This window comes from Peromyscus eremicus, chromosome 7, assembly GCF_949786415.1.
Source record: "Peromyscus eremicus chromosome 7, PerEre_H2_v1, whole genome shotgun sequence".
NCBI lineage: Eukaryota > Metazoa > Chordata > Mammalia > Rodentia > Cricetidae > Peromyscus > Peromyscus eremicus.
The window spans coordinates 59,127,207-59,148,723 of record NC_081422.1 but is presented as its reverse complement, the minus strand read 5'-3'; the positions used below and the strand labels follow the sequence as shown (position 1 = coordinate 59,148,723).

At 50.3% G+C, this 21,517-nt stretch overlaps 1 protein-coding gene across 19 annotated transcripts in view; it reads right to left on the bottom strand.

Moving 5' to 3' along the window:
- Megf11 (multiple EGF like domains 11) overlaps positions 1 to 21,517 on the bottom strand; it is a 214,805-nt gene that overhangs the window by 75,453 nt on the left and 117,835 nt on the right. The window lies entirely within an intron of this gene.

The following is a 21,517-nucleotide window of genomic DNA, read 5'->3' as shown; positions in this document are numbered from 1 at the left end:
GACACAGCAAAAATAAGGTGTCTCCCAAACACTGGGATTTTTTTTTTTTTTTTTTTTAAGCAGGAGTGGAGTTTAGGTTCCGACAGGCACAAATACTGCTTGAGAATATCGAAGGCAAGAAAGATTGCTTCCAGTGAAGACAGTCAGGTGAGGGTTCCTCATTGCAAGTGGGCAGTGAAAGATGGCTCACTTGTCTGCCTGCCGGAGGGCCATCTGTCTTGCCTTCAGCACCCGAAGACCCCTGTTTCTAAGAGCGCCTCAGCCCTGGGCAAGCTGGAACAGAGTACCTCTGCTGCCTGTGGACGCAGACGGCCAGCTGACCTTTGCATCCCAGCTTCCTAGGATTTTGATACTCAGAGGAAAGGGGGAAGTGAGTGGCACAGGGAAGGTGTCCTTGGGGTAGGCCACTGTGAGCAGAGACACAGTGGCACTCTGGTGACGAGCAGGCACAAGAAGACAGGGTTTGGTGTAGCCTGTGAGTGTGCTGGGGCTCCACCAGCGTCACCGGTTTTACCCAAGTCTCTCCCGATAGCTGATTGGGTCAGTACCTGGAAGCCTGCATCCATCCTGCAGTAGACAGGACCACGGAGTCTCTGATCCCCACCACTGTGGGGCGTTTACCCACCAACCCCACCGTTCCCCAGAGTTTTCTTGAGTTTGAGCAGCAGGAAATATTAGATAGAAGGATTTATATTGTGGAGATAAACAGATAGAAAATAAAGGATAGCCTCGACAGGGCCTGGAACCTTTTCCAACGGTCCCCGACTGTCTCTGCCCGAGGGTTTTTATAGAGACACCAAAGGGTGGAGCAAAAGACCTCCTCCCCCAGCACAGCCAAGTGCAGACCATTTCAGACACCTGCACTCAGGCCCGTGGTCCAATCATCCTCTCTATACGGACCTGCTGGGTAAAGCCACGAGGAACCTGAAAACAGGCTCCCACACACCACCTCATCTTGGCTCACTCCTTCATCTGTGCCCTGCATAGGGATAAGTACAGACTGGGGCTGCCAAACTATCAGTGGGCACCACCTTCTGTTTCCCAGTCCCCTCAGAGTGACAGCCTCCACTCACACTGACAGTGGGTCACAGGACAGAGGCAGCAGTGGAGCATCCCCAGCCTACACTTTCCAGGAAACCTTTGCAGGGCGTGGAAGGACGGACAAACCGTGTGTGTGTGTGTGTGTGTGTGTGTGTGTGTGTGTGTGTGTGTGCACTCCTATCTCTCCTTCCCATTTTTGAATATGTATATAGTGTGTGGGCACGTCTGCATGTGTGCATGCTGTGCATGTATATACTCAAGGAGGGCCAAGGTTATGACAGGAGCCTTTCTCGATCACTCTCCCCCTTATTCAATGAGGGAGGGTCTATTGGTCAAACCCAGAGCCTGTGGATATGGCTAGTCTCACCGGCCAGCTTGTTCTGGGATTCCCCGTCTCTACCTTCCGAAGCTGGAAGTACAAGCCGCCTCCACACCCACCAGACATTTACATTTACATAAGTTCTGAGGATTTAGACAAGTGCTTAACAGTGAGCAGTTCCCCACTTCCCCCTCTGTCTTTATTGCCAAGCACATGTAGTTAGCATTCAGTGTGTATGTGCTATGATTCCATTATAACGATAGTCATATTTAACTTTCCCCATGTGCCAGGCCCCATCCTGGAAGTCTTAGAGGCATGAACAGTATTTAATCCTCACAGGCTTCACTTTCTTCCCTGCTTTATAGACAGGAAGACAGAGGGACATGGAAGTTACATGACTGTTCAGGTTCTAACAGGGCAGCCGAGGTCCCCTGATTCCAGGTCATTGCTCAGGTACACGGGACACTTGCTGGGGGGTAGTCGGAGATGGGAAGCTTGGAGGCGGTTCTGAGAACAGTAGCTGCAAAGCACAGGTGACTGACACCACAGAGGCTGGCTGCTTCCTCTCCGCCCGCCACTGTGAGCAGCTTCAGGATCTAGACAAGCCATTCCCCCAGTACCTTTCGGGCCACAGTCGCCGGACATGAAACTCTGTCAGTCCAAAGCTAGTAGAGTCCCTTCATGTTCCGCTGAGCATCCCGGGACATTTGCTTTTCAGGTACTTATCCGTACCTCCATGATTTTTTTTCTTTTCTATTTTGAGAGAGGATGTTGCTATGCAGCTCAAGTCAGCCTCCAACTCAAACTCTTCCCTCAGCCCCCAGAGTGCTAGGATTGTGGCCGTGAGCTGGCGTGCTTGGCGGTGGCCTCCATTCTTTCTGGAATAGCCCAAACCCAGCAGGTGACAAAACCGTGCCCTGGACAGGGAGGCAGAATGTGGTCACTGGGTCTTGTAGCTGTCCTTAGCCTCTTCCACCCCTCACTTGTCAACTCAACATCTCCCAGGTACCTAGGAGTGCTGTGTTGTGGAATGCTCTGCTCCAAGCATAACAGACATTACTATCCTCATGAAGCAGCTGTGACCACTTGTAAGGGACCATCAAGATCAGGGGGCCTGATGATGCCCCCTCACAAAGGAGGGGGTGGCTTCCAGTTTCTCCTTCCTATACCTTCCCCTGAGCTGCATGTACTTCTTCCCCAGATGCTTGGGGTCTTGAGGGGTGCTGGAGTGTATGGGGGTGGGAGGCTAACTGAAGGGCATACTCCATCTACGCAGCTGTGAGGAAGCTGTCATCCATTCAAGCTAGAGTGAGACTTTTCAGAGATGTGGCGGCTTTGACCCCCTGACTCCTGTTAGTGACCCCCTCACTCATGTTCTGGAAGTAAGCCCACTAAACTCCTAGTTTTGTCCAGTTGGACTTTGGTGAAATGGTTACTTTGGTCCACTTGTGGAATGTGTTCCTTTGATGCCCTATCTCAGGTGAGTAGACATTTGTTCATGTTTGGCCAGGAAAGTTCATACAACATGCTAGGAGGTAAGCTGCCCTCTCTCGAGATAGATGGTTCATCAGGGGGTGGGGTAGAGGCGGAATTCAGCACTTGGGGACGGTGCTGGAATAAAGGTGGCTTAGGACATGTTGAAGTCACGAGAACACACTCTGGCTCCTCACACTAAAAAGGACGCGTATATGAACATGCCTGTATTTGTGTCAGTGTTTACAAAGCCCCTACCACAAGGCAAGGCTAGGAGATGGCTCAGTGGTTAAGAGAACTTGCTGTGAAAGCAAGAGAACCCCAGTTCAAATCCCCAGCACCCACATAACAGACGAGCAAGCAGTTCCGCTTTTGTGGGGCAGAGACGGACAGATCCCGAGAGCTTACTGGCCATCAGCTTGGCTTCAGATTCAGCGAGAAACTGTCTTAAGACTAAGGTGGAGCCTAGTGGGATGGCTCATCGGGCAAAGGCACCTGACGGCAAGGACCCGAGCACCCACACGCTGGAAGGAGAGAACAGATTCTAGAAAGTTCTGTGACTACCACACACATACTGCGGCATTTACACACACACACACACACACACACACACACACACACACACACACATACATACACATACACACGGGCAAAAAGTGACAGAAGATACACAATGCTCTCTTCTTGCCTCTACACCTATGTGCAAAACACACATATGCACAAACACGTGCATGTGCACATACGTGCACACCCCAACAGCACTATGTCCAGGCAGGAAAGCACGGAAATAAACAGAAAACAGAGACAAAGAAAGAGCAGCCTCCTGCAGCCATCAGAGGATGGACAGACATGTCCAACCCTGCAGGAGAAAGGTGGGCTAAACCAAACCGTTCTGACCAAGGAAGCAAGGAAGTGCGTCACCCATAGCAGAGAAAATTCTCCTCAGAGTGACTCAGGGGAAAGAAAATGTTAGGGACCACAGTGATCAACTTTAGTTATCTGAAAAATTCACTTAAAAACTCCTCATTCGCCGGGCGGTGGTGGCGCACGCCTTTAATCCCAGCACTCGGGAGGCAGAGCCAGGCGGATCTCTGTGAGTTCGAGGCCAGCCTGGACTACAGAGTGAGTTCCAGTAAAGGCGCAAAGCTACACAGAGAAACCCTGTCTCGAAAAACCAAAAAAAAAAAACCTCCTCATTCCCCAGTGATGATAGGGAAATGAGGCGGATCCAGGAGAGCCAATTATCTACTCTGCTGAAGGCAAGTAGAGCGATCACCCCGAAATTACAGCGGGGCCTCGTGCTCCCCCGCGGAGCCATACACTCTGTCCTATTTGTCCAGGCCATGTCAAACCCTCACATAGGTACACAGGTGGTGGTTTTTTTTTTTTTTTCCTTCACCTGTCACAGACTCTGCTCTGTAATTATATTTGGTTTCTGCTGATTTTTCAGCTTCTCTGGGCAGCTACCCAGGGCTTATGGGGCACCTAGAGGTACCTGGCCAGCAGCTCAGCCGTCCCTCAGACTCATGGATCCAGCCTTCTGGGTTCCTAGGTCCTCACAATGGGGAACAGTTTGACCCCTCTCTTCCCTAGTGACTTCACTGCAGACGGGATTCTCAGTTCGTAGCCACAGTTGATGGAGCTTTTACTATACAGCCAGGCTGTGTACCAGAGGAGCGAAGTGATTTTTCTCACTTAGGGTCATGGATGCTATTACTGTCCCCTTTTTCCAGACAAGGAAGAGAGGCTCAGAGAGGCTAAATAACCTATTCCAGGTCACACAGCCAGGAAGTGACTGGGAGTCTGGGCTGCTGACACAGCTAGCCCAGGCTTGACCAGCTAACATTAATAATCCACAGAGATAACAGCAAAGGCTCTAGCTCAGTTGGTAGCATGCCTTCCTGACCTGCAAGAGGGCACTGCGTAAACAGGGTATGGTGGTACACACCTGCCATTCCCAGCACCTAGGAGGTAGAAGCAGGAGCATCAGAAGGTCAAGGCCATCCTCAGCTACACAGTGAGTTTGAAGCCAGCCTGGGCTACATGAGACACAGTCTCAAAAAAGAAAAAAATCCACATGATGAAGAGCAGAGGGCCAGTTCCCACCTGTGCCTTGTTTAGAGTTTGGTTTGTGTATAAATAGTGGTCCCAGGTTTTCCACAGATGACCCTATTTCCTATCATTCTATTCTCTTCAGTGAACGCATTGACTTATTAATATTCTTCTGTTGTGTTATGTGGCATAAAATTCCATGTTAATCCCTTATGTACACAACCTGATAGCATCCATCACGTGTGCTAACATTAACACTACCATGTTCAACTGCCTCCAGAGACACTCTGTAACCAACCAATCGCAGTGACTTCCCACCCTGGCCTTTAGTAAGCGTTACTCTTTCTTCCTGCATTTACCATCTCCAGCCATTCATATGAGTGGAATTATAAGCAGCAGACTTTTGTGTCTGACTTATTTCACTTAACATCATGTTTTCAAGGTCCATCCACACTGGCTTCATTCTTTCTTTTAGTGGCTGAGTAGTGTTCTGCTGCCTGTGCACACCACATCTTGTTTTTCCATTCATGGAAATGCTCCCACTTTTTGGCTATTGTAAGTAATGTGGAATTACTATTGACATACAAGTTTTTATTTTTTTTAATGTCTTTTTATTCCTTTCGAGATAGGGTTTCTCTATGTAGCTCTGGCTAACCTGGAACTTGCTCTGTAGACCAGGCTGGCCTTGATTTCAGAGCTCCACCTGTCTCTGCCTCCCAAGTGCTAGGATTAAAGGGCCACCATGCCCATTCCTGTCTTGTCTGGATTTGCTTTGTTGTGTTGTGTTCGAGCACACAGGGCAAGTGCCCTACCACTGCTCTGTCCCCCACCCACAAGTACCTTTTGAGTCCTTGAGGCTCATTCACACAAACACAGTTTCATGCTTTCCTTGACTTCTTCCTCTTCGGAACAACAGTTTGACTCACCACTGCTGCTCTTGGGTTTAGACACCTGAGCCCAGTTTCTTCCATTCACTCTCACGTTTTGCTGGGTTGGGGCTGGGGAAGCCAGGGTGTGTCCTTGTGTTCTGATGTTCTTCCCAAAGTCCCAAAGTCCCATCCAGCTAGGCACAAAAGAGCTGCCTACAGGCTAGAGTCCTCTTTCTCTAGTGGCATATATGGTTCCCTTCCCTAGACAGTGGCCCTTAGCCTGGCTGCACACTGGCATCTAGGGAAGGCACAAAAAAACTCTCCTACAAAGCCCTACCCTCATCACCTTTTCCCTTGAGACAGGGTCTCATGTAGCCCAGGCTGGCCTCAAACTCACCATGAAGCTGAGAATGACCTTGAACTTCTGATCCTCCTGCCTCTATCTGCTGAGTGCTGGAGTTACAGGTGTGTGCCTCCACACCTAGTTTATGTGGTGCCTAGAGGGAACCTAGGGCTTCACACAGCCTATGACAGTTCTCTACCAGCTGAACCACATCCCCAGCCTCTCTCCCACCGTTTTGATATAACTCATGGCCAAAGGCAGAGGGCCCAACAGAAGTCTGCTTCCTTCTGGTCCTCTCAGGGAAACAGGCAAGAGGATGCTGGGTTGGGGCAGGGGATGAGGGGAGAAAGGTGGTCCCTCCCATTTCACAGCTAGAGTTCTGAGATCCAACAAGGGGCAGTGGCCACCTGTGTGGAGTTTAAGGGGCTGGCTACTCTGGACCCTGAGGGAGGACCATCCTAGCTGATAAATACAGTGACTTCCCAGGGAGCAAGGCCACGCCACATGTCCTTGTCCTAGTCAGCATAGCCTGGTTCTCTCAGTGGCTGAACCCCTAGACTCCTTCTAGGCCCAAGCCGCAGTTAGGAGGGAGGGAGGATGCAGGGTGAGAGTCACAGCTGATGCTGTGCAGACCTGGGCACCCCCAGCCCTCCCTGGGCCCGTTTGGTTTTTACACCTGCAAAATGACAAACTTGGACTGGTACTTCTGTCCTGGAGTCAGCACCCCCGAAGAAGGAAGCTGGAAGTGGAGGTGCCTTCCAAATGCCAAAGGGGCCCTCATTCAGGAACTAGAGGAGGTAAGTGGTGGGACTCATCCAGCCCTAAGTTGTGATGCTAATTATACCACTTGAGGGGGCAGGGTGGCTGCTTGCTCTGAGAGGACTCATTGCTCAACTCTTCTCCTTCTTCCGCTTAGATGGTTGGAATCAAATATTCACAGACCCAAGTGCAGTAGATGAAAACTCCAGACACTGTCCCCAGTCTTGGCAGACACTCCGAGCACAGGCTTATACCGATGTACCATTAGCTGCACTGGCTACTCTCTCTGTGGAGTTTAAATACACTCTCTGGGGCTCCCTTAACCTCCAAATGGACTGGTGCTCCCTACAGCCATGTCCAGTGCACACTGTGCCTCGGCGTCCCTCCATCTCCTGAGGAGACAGGACTCCCCAGTGGCCGCACAGTAAAGAACGAGAGATTGAGACCAGCGGACTGCATCCATCCAGCGCCCTTTCTACCCTAGCACAGCAGCTTTGTGGAGAGGAAAGGCTCATGCATTCACTCATCAAACAATTCCTGGGCCTGCACTGTGTACTCGGGGGCTGAGAAGTCCACAGTCAGCTTGAGAAACAGGCAAGTAAGTGGAAGGCAGTACTGACCTACAAGAGTAAGGGGCCGAAGGTTCTGGCTAGTTTTGGGGTGACAGCTATACCTGCAGCGCACTTGTAGAGGGACTAAGAGGTCCTGGAGCTGGGAGAGAGGACAGAGCACAGCCAGCCATGTCCATTTCAGCCACCAACAGGTCAGGAGACAGTGGTGGCAGGCAATACAGCTTTCCTGGAGCTGACATCCCTCTGGGTGGGTGAGTCAAGCCTGGATGAGGCCTGGGCTTCCAAATGTCATTGCTGTGGCTATGCACAGGACACTCTGCACAAGGCTGGGGCAGGGAGCTCACTGTTGGTGCAAGCAGCTGCTCTGGAATGTACTTTGGTGTGTAAGTCCCTGGGCTCCATCTCCAGCACTACAAAATAAAAAGTAATAATAATAAAAAAAAAAAGATTGAGAGGCTGGGGAAATGGCTCTATGGGTAAAGTGCTTGCTGCTCAAGTACGAGGACCCAAGTTCAAATCCCCAGCACCCATCTAAAAGGCTGGGCATGGTAGTGCATGCCTTTAACCCCAGAGCTGGAGGGGCAGAGACAAGCAGATCCCAGGGGCTCACTGGCCAGCCAGGCTAGCCAAAACAGAGAGCCCCAGGATCAGTGAGAGACCCTGGCTCAAAAACTAAGATGGAGGGTTGGTGAGATGGCTCAGCAGGTGAGGGAGGACACGTGCTGTCAAGTCCGATGGCCCGAGCTCAATCCCTGGGACCCACATGGTGGAGGGAGAGAACTGACTCCAGCAAGTTGTCCTCTGAACATGCACATGCTGTGGCACACACATGCACACACACACAGTAATTAAAATAAAATTTAAAGATGAAAACAAGATGTGATGAAGGGAGATGGAGGAAGACACTTGGTACTGACCTCCAGCCTCCACACACGCCTGCCCATGCTGGCAAGCACATAGGTGCTCGCACACACCAAACAGCAAAAGGCTGGAATGCACACAGTCCCAAGTGCCTGTGTCTATCTCTGTACGTGACTGTGTGGAGGGCGTTGGCCACATCCTGAGACATCCTCAGCCACTAATTAATTTGTTCACTGTCCTGTTCATGTCTGAGGTCATCAGCAGGTGAGGTGCTGACTGACGGGGGGGGGGGGGGGGGTGACGCTTTACAAGCCTGGTTAGGAGACAGAGTGAGGGCGAAAGTCAGACTTATCAACTGTATCGACTTAATTGGGGACTTGCTTCTTTATCAGGGACTGTTCTGGATGTCGGAATGTCACAGTGCCACAGGGCTTGGATGGGAAAGAAACCAAGTCCTTGTAGATGCAATCTCTGGCAGATACCACAGTCCTCAGGAAGCTAGGCGGCGTGTGGGCACCCACACACCACTTCAGAGGCCCTCATGGTCTCTGGCTTGTCTCCCAAGGAGGGCCTTTGGAAGCATGGGGCCAGGACACTGGAGGACCTAAATCCTGACTCTCTCTCCCTGTGTTTGTGACCCCCAGGGAAGGGCTCTGACAGGTTAGAGGCTGAGGGATACATGACTGTGGAGCCCTGGGCAGTGGCTGTGCCCCCTGGAGGTTCAAACAACTGTTGTGCCTCCTACCATAGCCCTATTCTACAGTACCAACCAGACCCTGTGGGTGACGGCTACTCTGTGATGACTCCAGCACTCTGCTTTAACCCATTTCTGCCTCGCCCTCCACAGCAATGGGATCCACAGGAAGAGAGGCAGGCTGTGGGCTGCCCCCCCTCATGACCTAAGGCTGTGGGCTAGCCCTCAGGGCCCAAGGCTGCAGGCTATCCCTCAAGGCTCCAGGCTGTGGGTTGTCAGTCTTAACCTCAGCTCTGCTGGGAGCTCCCTCACCCCCAGCTTTAATGAGAACAGCTCTACCTGCCTGATCTGCCACCTCACACTGCCTTTGAAGCTACGGGGGCCCACAGTTGATTCATCTTCCCAATTTGCCTGGAGAGCCTCAGAGATCATGCAGTGCACAAAGGGATTTCCTCTTTGGAAGAGCCTTCAAAGGAGCCGCACACCCCTTGCCCTTCCCAGCCCACACTGCCTTTCAAGGTTCCAGGAGGCAAACTCAGGCTGGGACACAGACAGACAGACAGACAGACAGACAGACAGACACACACACACACACACACACACACACACACACGAGAACTTGGTGACAGTCTCCAGTGTGAGTCCCCACTGTGATGCAGGATCCACGAGAAACAGGGCAAGGACGTGGGATGTCACTATGACAGCCAAACATATATCCCATAGGGACTGAACCCTAGGACACTGCCACCATCTCTGCCACCTTCTTCTCACAGAGGATCCCTGAGTGACATCCCTGAGGCTCTGTCATGGGTTCTGGTCCTTCCAGGCCTGGGTCCCTCATAGCAAATAACAGGATCAACCCAGGTAAATGTATGTCACACTGGGCCCACAGTCTAAAGGTGTGGGCCTGGGTGGGCCAGACATGGCAGGGTTTTCGTGTACCCAGTTCCAAGGCCCCAGAACTGTCATGTGCTATTGGCCTTCACACAGCAATAAAGGATGAGCATGTGTGCTGAACCAGTTTCTGCCTTTAAAGGCCTATGCTTAGTGTCTGAGAGTTCTTCCACAGGTCTTACTGAGGGATTTCCTGCTGTGGTGTGAGGAAGTTCTTCTACCCTACTGTCTCTGAGCAGTCACCCAGGGCCCTGGCCTGCAGTGGCTGCTCACAGAGAGGCAGTTAGGGTGGATGAAGGTCTCTGCCTTCAGGGACCTGCCTTTCTGCTACTGCAGACCCAAATCCACAAAAAACAGTCTAGAAAAAGCAAAGCGAAGTCAATGGGAGCATGGTGTCAACTCTCAAAGCAGACATGTGTACACTGAACGTCGCTCACAGGTGCTACCAAACTGCATGTATCAACGAGATTTTCAAATGAATATAACCAGTGGACACTTGCCTCACTTCATACAGCCGTGTGTGCCGCTTTAACTGCAGCTGGAACCTTCTCTATGGAATAGCAAGGCTTATTTAGTGAGTACTTAGATTTAAAAAAACTTAGTGTGTGTGTGTGTGTGTGTGTGTGTGTGTGTGTGTGAGAGAGAGAGAGAGAGAGAGAGAGAGAGAGAGAGAGAGAGAGAGAGAGAGAGAGAGAGAGAGAGAGAGAAGGGAGATTGTGTGTGGTGTATGTGATGGGCATGGGGGTGTATGAAGGTTTGAGAACCACTCTGGGAGCTTGCTCTCTGCTTCCACCATGGGACCTAGGCTCAGGTACTCAAGTTCATGCTGCAATTGGTTTGATCTGCTGAGCTACTTCCCTGGCTCATCTAGCAAGTACTTCTGACTTCCTCCTGTGCTTATAGATCACCAAGCAGATAAAGGTGTTCCCATTGCTCAGATGGATAGACTGAGCTATGGATCCAGCCAGAGAGAGTAGAGACCAGGTCCTCAGACTCAGAGTCTTCCATCACTTCCCAAGCATCCCTTCTAGGTGGAGTTGATTGACATTGGTCACCTCCCGGTGAGAAACCCCCACCTTTTGGATACTGGAGCCCACTCAACTCTATCTTTTCATTTGTGTCCTGGTCCATTTGTCCCCAAGTGAGAGAGAGACTTGGAGAACAGCTCCCAGCTTGGCCTGCCAGTCAAGGATGCTCCGTCTGTCACTGCCAGAGAGAAGGCCTGAGGATGAGTGACAAATGACCATCTGTCTGCTAAGAGTTACTGTCACAAGCCAGAGACTTGACTGCTCCCGAGACCTGCTAAGGACAAGCTCAGGAAGACACCTCTGCCACAGCCCGGAGAGGGCTGGTGAGCTGAGTGCCTGCTCAGTCACTTAAGAAAGCATTTAAACATGTACGATGTGTTGCGCATCAGGGACAGAGTGGGGTAGCGTGAACAGCTGCTCCCAGAAGGCTTTGTTCAGGTCTCTGTTCACGGGTCACTTTCTTGGATACCCTTCCTCCCGAAAACTATTTTATTTACTGTGTATGCATGTGTGTCGATGGGGGACACACACATGCCACAGTGTATGTGTGGAGGTCAGAGGGTAACTTTCAGAAGTCATTTCTCTCCATTTACCATTGGGTCCTGGGAATCAAACGCAGGTCATTAGGCTTGGTACCAAGTGCCGTTACCAGCTGAATCATCTCGCTTGCCTGGAGCTCCTCCCCCACTCTGTTTTTGGATGCTGTTGTTTTGTTTTGAGATAAGGTCTCATGTAGCCAGACTGGCATCAAACTCACTATGTAGATGAGGATGCTGGTGAACTTCTGATCATTCTTCAGTCACCTTCCAGACCTCAGCATCCCCGGAAGACTCCACCTAGCTCTGTAAAGTCATGTATACTAAGGCTCAGAGTAGGAGTAAAGTCATGTATACTCCTCCTCGGAGAAGTCCGTTCCCAGCTGGCTCTAATTCATCATGTCTATCGCTGTTTGCTTTGATCAGTAGGTACACAGGCCTGGGTTCCCAGTCCCAGCTCTGGCTTGTGACAGTAACTCTTAGCAGAATTGGGATCTTCAGAAACAGCCTAAGAGTGATTCCAGGAAACAGAGGAGGGGAAAGGGAAACAGACAAGGGAGCGGGGAATGGGGAGCACATCTGGAGCTGACCTCTGGGGTTAGGGTGGGTCCAGAACACTGCCTCAGAGCTGCCCCTTCTGGGGACAAAGAATCCAGACTTTTAGCCTGTGCCCTCTGGGTCTGGCCTGTGCTGGAGGCTGCTGGGGACAGGCATTCACTCCTATGCTCATCCTGGGGCTCTGGCCCTGTGCCTGTGGGGAGTTCCAGGTGTGTGTACAAGTGAGTGCTGTGTGGTTTAGTGAGCCAAGAGCACCTGCTGAAGGGAACAGGGTGGCCTTGTTCTCCACTGTACACACAGTCCCCGACATGTTGTCTGGCATGTATTAGGGGCTTGATATTAATATGTGTTGACACAATGAATAATTCATTGGAACACTCTACATGAGAAATGGTTAGAGGAGCCAGGGCTAAGGGAAGGTGAGGTGGCTCCTGCCCTTGGGTCCTGGGGACTCAGGCTGGGGATAGGGTGGCATAATGACATATGATAGAGACAAAGGCTAAGTCACACTAGACATTAAGGAGTGGATAGCCAAAGGAGGAAAAGGTCACACAGCAGTGGGTGGGGGCAGGAGCAATCAGAGGCATGGTTTTGGGTTTGGTAGACAGAAAGGAGGGGGCACAGGAAGAGTGGCTTAGATAAGGAGGGGTGCTGGGGGTAGCATAAAAGAAGGCTTGGGACAGCCATGCCACCCCTGGGGGTAAGGGAAGTCTGGATGGAGCATCTTCAAGGTTAGAGCTGGGGTGTGGGGACAGAAATTTATATCAAAGAGCTCACACAAGAAGGATCCTAAAGGCTGGGCATCATGGCTCTGCATCCCCCTCACCCTCTCTCTCTCTCTCTCTCTCTCTCTCTCTCTCTCTCTCTCTCTCCTCTCATTCCTTCTTTCTGTGGTGCCTAGTAGCTGGGTCCCTAGGGGGGCTGAGTAGGAGGTTACCCTGCCTACAGTGTGAGGCTGCCCCACAGTGGCATTCTGGGACATCTGAGAGGCCTGAGGCTACTGGGATTAAATGTTTGAACCAAATGTGTCTTGGTGGGCCTCCCCCAATATGTGGGGTTTTCTTTTAGTTTTAAAGCATTTCACTTTCAAAGGGAACTGGGTCTTTGAGAAGGGAGCCAGGATAAACCCAGGCACATAGTCCGATGCCTTTGAACCTGAACTGAGAGCTCCCCAATCCTCTCCTGTCCAGAGTCAGGGGATAGGGAAGCCTGGGAGCCTAATTGGCAGCTAACTGAACACTAGGGTGGGTGGGAAGGAAGGAGGCCTGAAAGCGTTGCCGGGGATGAAAAGTGGCTGATCTCAGGTTTCCTTGCCTGAATCGCCTTGGTGGAGAGTTGAGCTTCTGATGCCTAATGATCCTGTGGATCAAGCTGTGTCTAGCTGGTGCATTCCAGAGGACTTCAAGGCAGTTACAACTGCAGTTCTAGCTGGGTATTCATGATCACTCAGGCCCAGGAGAAAGACTCTTATTAAAACAAGCACACACCAGGCATGAGCTGCTCATAGATCTGAACTGTGACTCAGGATTCTTGTGTGGACAATGGTCAAGCCAAAGGATGTTCCCAGGTATTATCTCCCAGGCATTTCCACGTGTGACACAGGGTGACAATACCTTGAACTGGAGAGCTCTGAAGCTAGACGAGCAACCCAAAGACCTATAAAGTAAACCTGCCAATTCAAGTCCCACTTTACATCTAAAACTAGGAGGATCAGCTGGGGGTATGGCTCAAATGATGGGGTGCTTGCCTAGCATTCGTGAAACTCTGGGTGGGGAGGGAGGGGAGGAGGAGGAGAAGCAGAAGGAAGACTACTTTTGTAAGTCCGGTGTGGTGGTGCACACCTGTAGTCCCAGCACTAGGGAAGCCAAAGCAGGTAGATCTCTTTGAATTTGAGGCCAGCCTGAGAAACATATTTTTGTAATGTCTTTTTTCCATAAACTTCTCTGAGGCAAATACAGTGACTGTTCTTATTCGTTTGATCTGGATGGTGGACGTGTTTTCATATTATTTTCTCTACTTATGTCACAAATATTTAGCAATTTCTTTTTGAGACAGTTTTGTGTACCCCAGGCTGGCCACAAAATCACTATGTAGCCAAAGGTGACCTTGAACTCTGGCACCTTCTGATGCTGGGATTATAGGTGTGTGCCACCATGCTATTTATGGGACACTGAGGGTCGAACAGGGCTTTGTGCCAAGTACTCTATCAACTGATTTATATCTCAAGCACAAATATTTAGTAATTTTTAAGCAAATTTGATGACTAGCCACCTTTCTGACTTCCCACTTGAAACGGAAGGGACCATGTCCAAGTACCAACTACACCTCAATGGGAAGGGTTGGATTGGGGATAGCAAGATCCCTGTTGGAGGTATGCAAGCAGAACTCAGACAGGCCCTTCGTTTTGTGGGAGCAGCAGGGGAAGAAGATTGGACTCTGACTTTAGAGGATGCTTCCAGGTCCAAGGTCTGTGTCTGGGTATCATTCATCCTCTTCCAGCAGGTCTGCCATGGATACTGTCCTTGGTGCTGAATCTTATCACAGGAACTCAGTGAGCGTTCAAGCATGTGTAGTGGTGTGTGTGTGTGTGTGTGTGTGTGTGTGTGTGTGTGTGTGTGTGTGTGTGTGTGTGTGTAAGTCCAGGGCTGTTTTCACAGCCCCCATCCCCTCTATTTTTGAGACAGGATCTCTCATTGATCTGGCACTCACCAAGTAGGCTATGCTGGCTAGCCATGGAGCCCCAGGGATCTGTCTGTCCCCACCTCCCCATCCCTGGGATTACAAGTGTGCATCGTCACACTTTTTTTTTTTTTTAAAAAAAAATATGTTCTGGGGACTGGCCTCAAGTCCTTGTGCTTGTGGTAAGCACTTTACTCACTGAGCATCTCCCCAGCCCAGCCCCACCAGCAAGCTTTGAAAAGGTCTTTCCACACCACAGAATTCAGCACAATAAACCCACCCAGCCTCAACACTATGACACAAATACATGCTTCAGTTTCCAGGACATCTGGTGATCAGAATGACAATAAAAAGCCCTAGAGGGGCTTTTACCATTTGCTTTCCTGAAACACCCACCCTCTGCCTTCTGCTGTTCTTTGCTTGTCTCCTCCCCCCCACCGTCCCATCCTTGTGTTGAAATATACAAAAATGGGAATCAGAAGGCTTGAGTGACACTCACTGACTCTGATGTCTGCAGACCCCTTGCCCTGCCAAACAGAGGTGACTTCACCAGGTGAGTGAACGTTTATAAACATGCCTGCAAAAACACTTCCGTGCTGAGACTGGGGAGGTGGCTCCTCATGAGGACCTGAGTTCAGATCCCCAGTACCTGTATGGAAGGCCAGGTGCAGCAGTCTGTAAGTTCAACCCTGGGGAGGCAGAGGCAGGGGACCCTGTCTCTGGCCAGCCACTCCAGCCAAACTGGTGAGATTCAGCTCAGTGAGAGACTGTCTCAAAAAGTAAGATGGAGAGTGATTGAGAAAGACAATGGATGTCAGCTTCTAATGTCTACACATACTCATGTACCCACACATGCACGCGCATACACACACACACACACACACACACACACACACACACACCAAATAATTAAGTGCCAAATAATTATTCATGGTTAACACCACAATGATTTCTGCTCCAGTGAGCATGGGATGGACTGATCTGCTGGGGTGGGTAGCCAAGTGGTGGGTCAAGTGGAGATGAAAAAGCCCCTTGAAAATGTTTTCAGCAAACCCATCCAGCTGGCTTCCCTGTGGGGGAGATGGAAACCTTTTCAGGTGATGCCTGGTGACATTTGCAGGCGTCACAGGCTTTCTGAGCATGCTAGCATAAGGTGTCGCTGAGTGGGAAGAAGGTGGGGTGGGGTTGTCCTCACTGAGTAGGGGTGGTGTCATCAAGTTGGAGAAAGGGGACAGTCCAAAAGATTGTCCTGGGAATCTACTCCTGGCTTAGACACTTACCTGCTCATAGCTAGGCTCAAGTCCAGCTCACCCACTGTTTAGCTGTGTGACCTTTAAAAACTCACTCTACTTCCCCAACCCTGTGTTTTCTCTAGTGGAAATGGATACACTAAAACTTTTAGGCCTGTGGCTGTAGCTCAGTTGGTAGAGAACCTGCCTAGCATGCACAAGGTTCTGGGTTTGAATCCTAGCACCACATGCAAGGGAGGTGGCATGCATACATGTAATCCTAGAATCTGGGAGGTAGAGACAAGGGAATCAGAAGTTTAAGGTCATCCCCAACTACAGAGAGAGTTTGAGGCCAACCTGGGCTACATAAGACCCTAAGTAAAAAACCAACCAACCAACCAACAAGTAGAGATGAGCCAGGGTGGGGCTGTGGAGACTGGCCTGGGAGGTAAAAAAAAAAAAAAAAAAAAAAAAGTGGGGTTTTAGGCCCACTGTTTAACCACACAAAGAATGAAGGGTGGGCTTGGTTCCTCCCAGCTCTGAGCTCTACATCCCCAAGTACCAGGCTCTTCCCTGCTGAGTTCTTAGGGTCCACAAAGCTGGAGCCATGAAGGCCTGGCGAGGTGAGGAGCAGCCTAACAAACAATAGAAACAACAAATTTCTATTCCTCTCTGACGGGAGGCACCAGGCGTGAGGAGGTCAGAGAGAGTTAGGCTTCCTCCTGACTCTTCTACATAAGGCTGAGCCCAGCAGCGGGCAGGCATGATATGTATGTGGTAGGCCCGAAGAGTCTGTACTGAAGCACTGTGCGTGTGAGATCTGTATGTTCCACTGAGCTGCTCTGATAAGCTTGGCTCTCTCCCTCTCTCTCCCCCTCTCCCTCCCCCTCCCTCCCTCTCCTCCTCCTCCTCCTCCTCCTGCTGCTGCTGCTGCTGCTGCTGGCATCCTTGACAGGAAAATTAATTGCTGTTTTCATTCCGTTTCTTGTTCCAGTCTATATCCCTGGAATAAGATCTCTGAATGACACTAAGTAACCTGTACACAAAAGCCTAGAGCACAGAGAGGAGGCTCAGGGCTGAGACAGAGCCAAGGACAGCTCCTCCTGACAGCCTGTGTGGTCCCCAAGAAAGACAGCACACACACGTGGACTTAGAGGGATGGGAGTGGTACCTCTGTGCTTGAGTGTGTCCCCAGGAGGTAGAGGCACCTGAGCTTGCTGTTCCAGTCCTCCCCAACCCTCCCCGAGGGCACACCTCACCACAGGCCCTGGACCAGCTTACTTTGAATCCTTCCTCTCTCTGGCTCAGTTGCAAGACTTTTTCAGCTTCTGATTCAGTGGCTGCACCCCACTGTCCTGCCTAGGGCTTGGGGGTAGGTGGGGCACAGTGCCAGTGTGGAGGGAATGGGCCAACTTCAGAGGCTCATGGGTCAGCCAACACTGAGCCCTTCTGCCAGCCCTGGCCACCTCCTCATGTGAAGGCAGAGCTAATGTGCGTCACTGCCAGTGTGAGGATTGTGCACAGCTCAGCCTCCAATAATAGCCCTGCCCACACTCTTAGGACAATCTTAGGAAAATAAAGCCACCTACACACATATCACCAAGGACAACCAAGGGCATTCAAAAGGCAAGTCAGGTGACTTCCTTCTGCTGAAGGTGCCAATTCCCTAGTGTGGACCTTCCTTCCTTCCATCTTTCCTTCCTTCCTTCCTTCCTTCCTTCCTTCCTTCCTTCCTTCCTTTTTCCTTCCTTCCTTCCTTTTTTCCTTCCTTCCTTCTTCCCATCTTTCCTTCCTTCCTTCCTTCCCTCCCATCTTTCCTTCCTTCCTTCCTTCCTTCCTTCCTTCCTTCCTTCCTTCCTTCCTTCCTTCAGAATGCTGGTGATCAAATCCAGGGCCTTGTGCTTGCTAGGCAAGTGTCATACCCCTGTGCCACATCCCTAGCCCTTTGGTATAGCTCTTGGGGGAAAACTGAATCATTTCCGAGGCCCCGAAGAGCATAAATGAACCAAGAGCCTAGTTACCCATTTACCCAACCTACATCTGTTTACTGAACGTTTACTAAAGGCCTAGGCCCGCTTTGGAACCGTTATGGGAAGGAAGGGAGTGGACAAGGAGGGCTGTTAGGAAGGAAGCATCCATATAAACTGGGCTCCGGGGCTTAGACAGAGCTTGGTTAGTAATGTGTTTGCTTTCCCAGCACCTGTGTAAAAATTTCAAGTGTGGTGGTGTGTTCCTGTAATTCCAGCCCAGGGGAGGGCGAGGCAGTAGGATTCCTGGAGCTCACTGGCCAGCCAGTCTAGTCTAATTGGTGAGCTCTAGGTCAATAGGAGACTCTGTCTCAAAGTACCATGTTCCCAAGGATGACACCAAGGTTGTCCTGTCCTCTGGCTTAAACACACACACACACACACACACACACACACACACACACACACACATCAGGGATCTGATGTAGTCCCTAGTTACAGGGAGTTATGACATAGTCAAGGTTTTAAGTTTGAGGTAGCTTTCTGCTATGATAGCTGTGGCCGCCCTCTAACTCCCAAGTGCTAAGATTTCAGGCATGTGCCACCATGCCTAGCATTTCAGTCCCCTTGGGCACTTTCAAGGACAATGTGAGGGAGAGAGGAGTAAGTAGGCAGGAGTCCAAGGTGACACAGGACAGCAGCAGCTCTAACGCTACAGAAGTCACAAGAACCCACACATCACCACAGCCTTTGGCCTTCTGTTAGCGTTTCCGTTCAAATCGAGGGAACCCTTTCCTCACGTGGAACCTGCTTCAGGACCCTAAATGCATGGCTGACAGAAGCAGAGGTGGTTCAGCGGAAGCCGTGTGGAGAGGATGGAAGGATTCCTGAGTCCTGCCTGCTGGTCTTCCCTCAGCCTTCTTTGGAGAGCAAGCAGAAGCAACCAATTTTTTTTTTTTTTTTGGGGTTTTCGAGACAGGGTTTCTCTGTGTAGCTTTGCGCCTTTCCTGGAACTCACTTGGTAGCCCAGGCTGGCCTTGAACTCACAGAGATCCACCTGGAAGCAACCAATTTTATATCCACAGAGCACTGTGCCTGGTGCTGTGTCAAAGCAATACACACAAACTTGCACACATGCATGCTTATACATCTGTGTGCATGCACATACATGTACACATGACAATATGGTCCGGATCCCTTCTTTTAATTTTTTAAAAACATTTTCCTGTGTGTGTGTGTGTGTGTGTGTGTGTGTGTGTGTGTGTGTGTGTATCCTGTATGTCCATTTTTCTGTGTGCACACTTGCAGGGAAGGTCAGAGGACAAGTTGGTGAGTCCTAGGGATCCAACTCAGGTCATCACGTTTAGTGTCAGTGTCTTTACCTGCTAAGCCACTGCCTGCCCCCATCTCCCTTCTTTTACAGATGAAGATGCTCTTGCCTGATGGGGCAATGACTCATTCAAGGTCAAAGAGTCTTGGGCACTATTCACCAAGTTTTGGGACCCTCAGGTCCTTCATTGTATCACTCCGCCTCTAACACCACCTCCTAGTCTAGGACTCCTAAAACATCAACCCCTGAATTCCTGCTCCAGTGTGACCTGTCAGGTGAACTGGGAATCAGGCAGGAAAGTCCCACAATCTCAAGCACATGACACTCTCATTCTGTGTTCCAGGAGGAAGTCCCTGGTTCCCTGGAGTCAGTGTGCTCCTGGTCTTAATGACTCAGTGTGCACAATCTTGCGATATGCCCCTGGGGACTGAGAATTACAGATTAATATTCAACTAGCTGGAACGATCTTCAGGAGGAGGCTCGTGGTAATTAAGTTGGTTAGAGAACACTTCAAACTTTTTTTTTTTTTTTTTTTTTTTTACAGCATACAAGCGCTGTAAATTACCCATAGAAGGAAGACTGGTCCCTTAATGGTACTCCCTGACAGTCACAGGGGAAGGAAGGTGGTGGCGCACACTCCTCATTTTGATGACTCAGAGGGGGACTCCACCTCAGGCCCCAGACATCAGGAGGTTTCTTTCTGTGGAAGGAGGAGTGAGCATTTGAGGTGGGGCTGCTGAGCAAAATTCAGTATGAAAAACATTGCTTACATTTGAGTTCATTTTTTTTTTTTTTTTTTTGAGACAGGCTCTCTCTGTAGTCTTGGTTGTCCTGGAACTCACTATATAGACCAGGTTGACCTTGAACTTACAGAGATCTGGCTGCCTCTGCCTCTCAGGTGCTGGAATTAAAGACATGCACCACTACACCTGGCTCATACTTGATTTCCTAAACAAAAGAGGATAAAGTGAATCTTTAAAAGACTTTGTCCAAAGTTGTAGATATTTTAGAAAATAACTTTTGGTACCAGTGCAGAATAATCTACGTACTTTGGACTAAGTAATCTTCTAAGGGTACCATGTAGATAGCCCAGGCTGGCCTGCAACTCACTGTGTAGGTAAGCCAAGGATGACCTTGAACTTCTGATTCTCCTGCCTCCCCTGTCTCCTGGGTGCTGAGATACAGGTGTGCGTCACTGTGCTTGGTTTATGTGGTACTGAGATGGAACCAGGTTGTTGAACATGTTAAGGGAGTCCTCCACTAACTGAGCTATATCCCCAGCCCTGTACCAGTGGTTTGCTACTAACATTCACCAAGCTGGTAAATAATTAATTGCTCATATTGAACAGGAGAAGTGCTGAGGTTGTAAGTACAAGTCTATTTCCCTGGTTTCGCTTGCACGCCTAGATGTTTCCATAAATGGGGAAGAGAGTTCCATGACCATGAAACACTGGGACTAACCACAACTAGCAGCCCATGTGACTGGAGCCCAGCCCTCATGCACAGCATAGGCCTTGAGGGACTGAAGATGGAGAAAAGCCACCCTCAATGACGCAGTTAAGGTAAGCTCCTCTTGACTGGTGGGGAGCCATTGGACAAGCATAAATCAATGGTTTTGTTCTTTCCTTCTTTCTTTTTCTTGGCAGTAGCAAGGATTGAACCTAGGGACTCATGAGTGCTAGACAGGAGCTCTACCATGAGCTACAGCCTCAGCTCTATGGGAAGTCAGGGAGCCAGCAGAGGATAAAGCAGCAGGGTATTCCTCAGCCAGAGTGCTGGGGTCCCTGGGGCCCTGAGTGTCATTTGCTCTCATTGGCATGGCGCAGATGTGTGCACAGTGTGGGATCTGGCAGAAGCAGGCATCAGTGGTGACTGTCCCATCCCAGGTAGGACAGTAGCAGGCAGGACAGAAACAGCCCCGTCTCTCTACCAGCTTCGGTTTGGCCACCTTGTTGGGGAAAATGTTCCCAAGGATTGCTCTGCTCAGCTGTGGCCACCATAAGAGGTCAGAAGATGCAGAGAATGAAATGAAGAAAGAGAGGAGAAAGGTTCGGGGAGAGCCCATCACCTAGTTCTAAGCCTCTGTTTCCTTATGTGGAAAATGAGGAAGAGAAGGTAAAATGGGAGATTCGGTCATGGCCATCGACTTGTGAAAATGGGGAGAAGCTAGAGGCAGAACATGGTGCACTCCAGAACCCCCAGGCTTCTCATGAACTTCACCTTAGACTAAACAGTTGGGGAGGACGCCTGACTCCTTTGGGCCTCAGTTTCCCCATGTTAAGGAGATAATCAGTGCACTGGCATCACAGGATG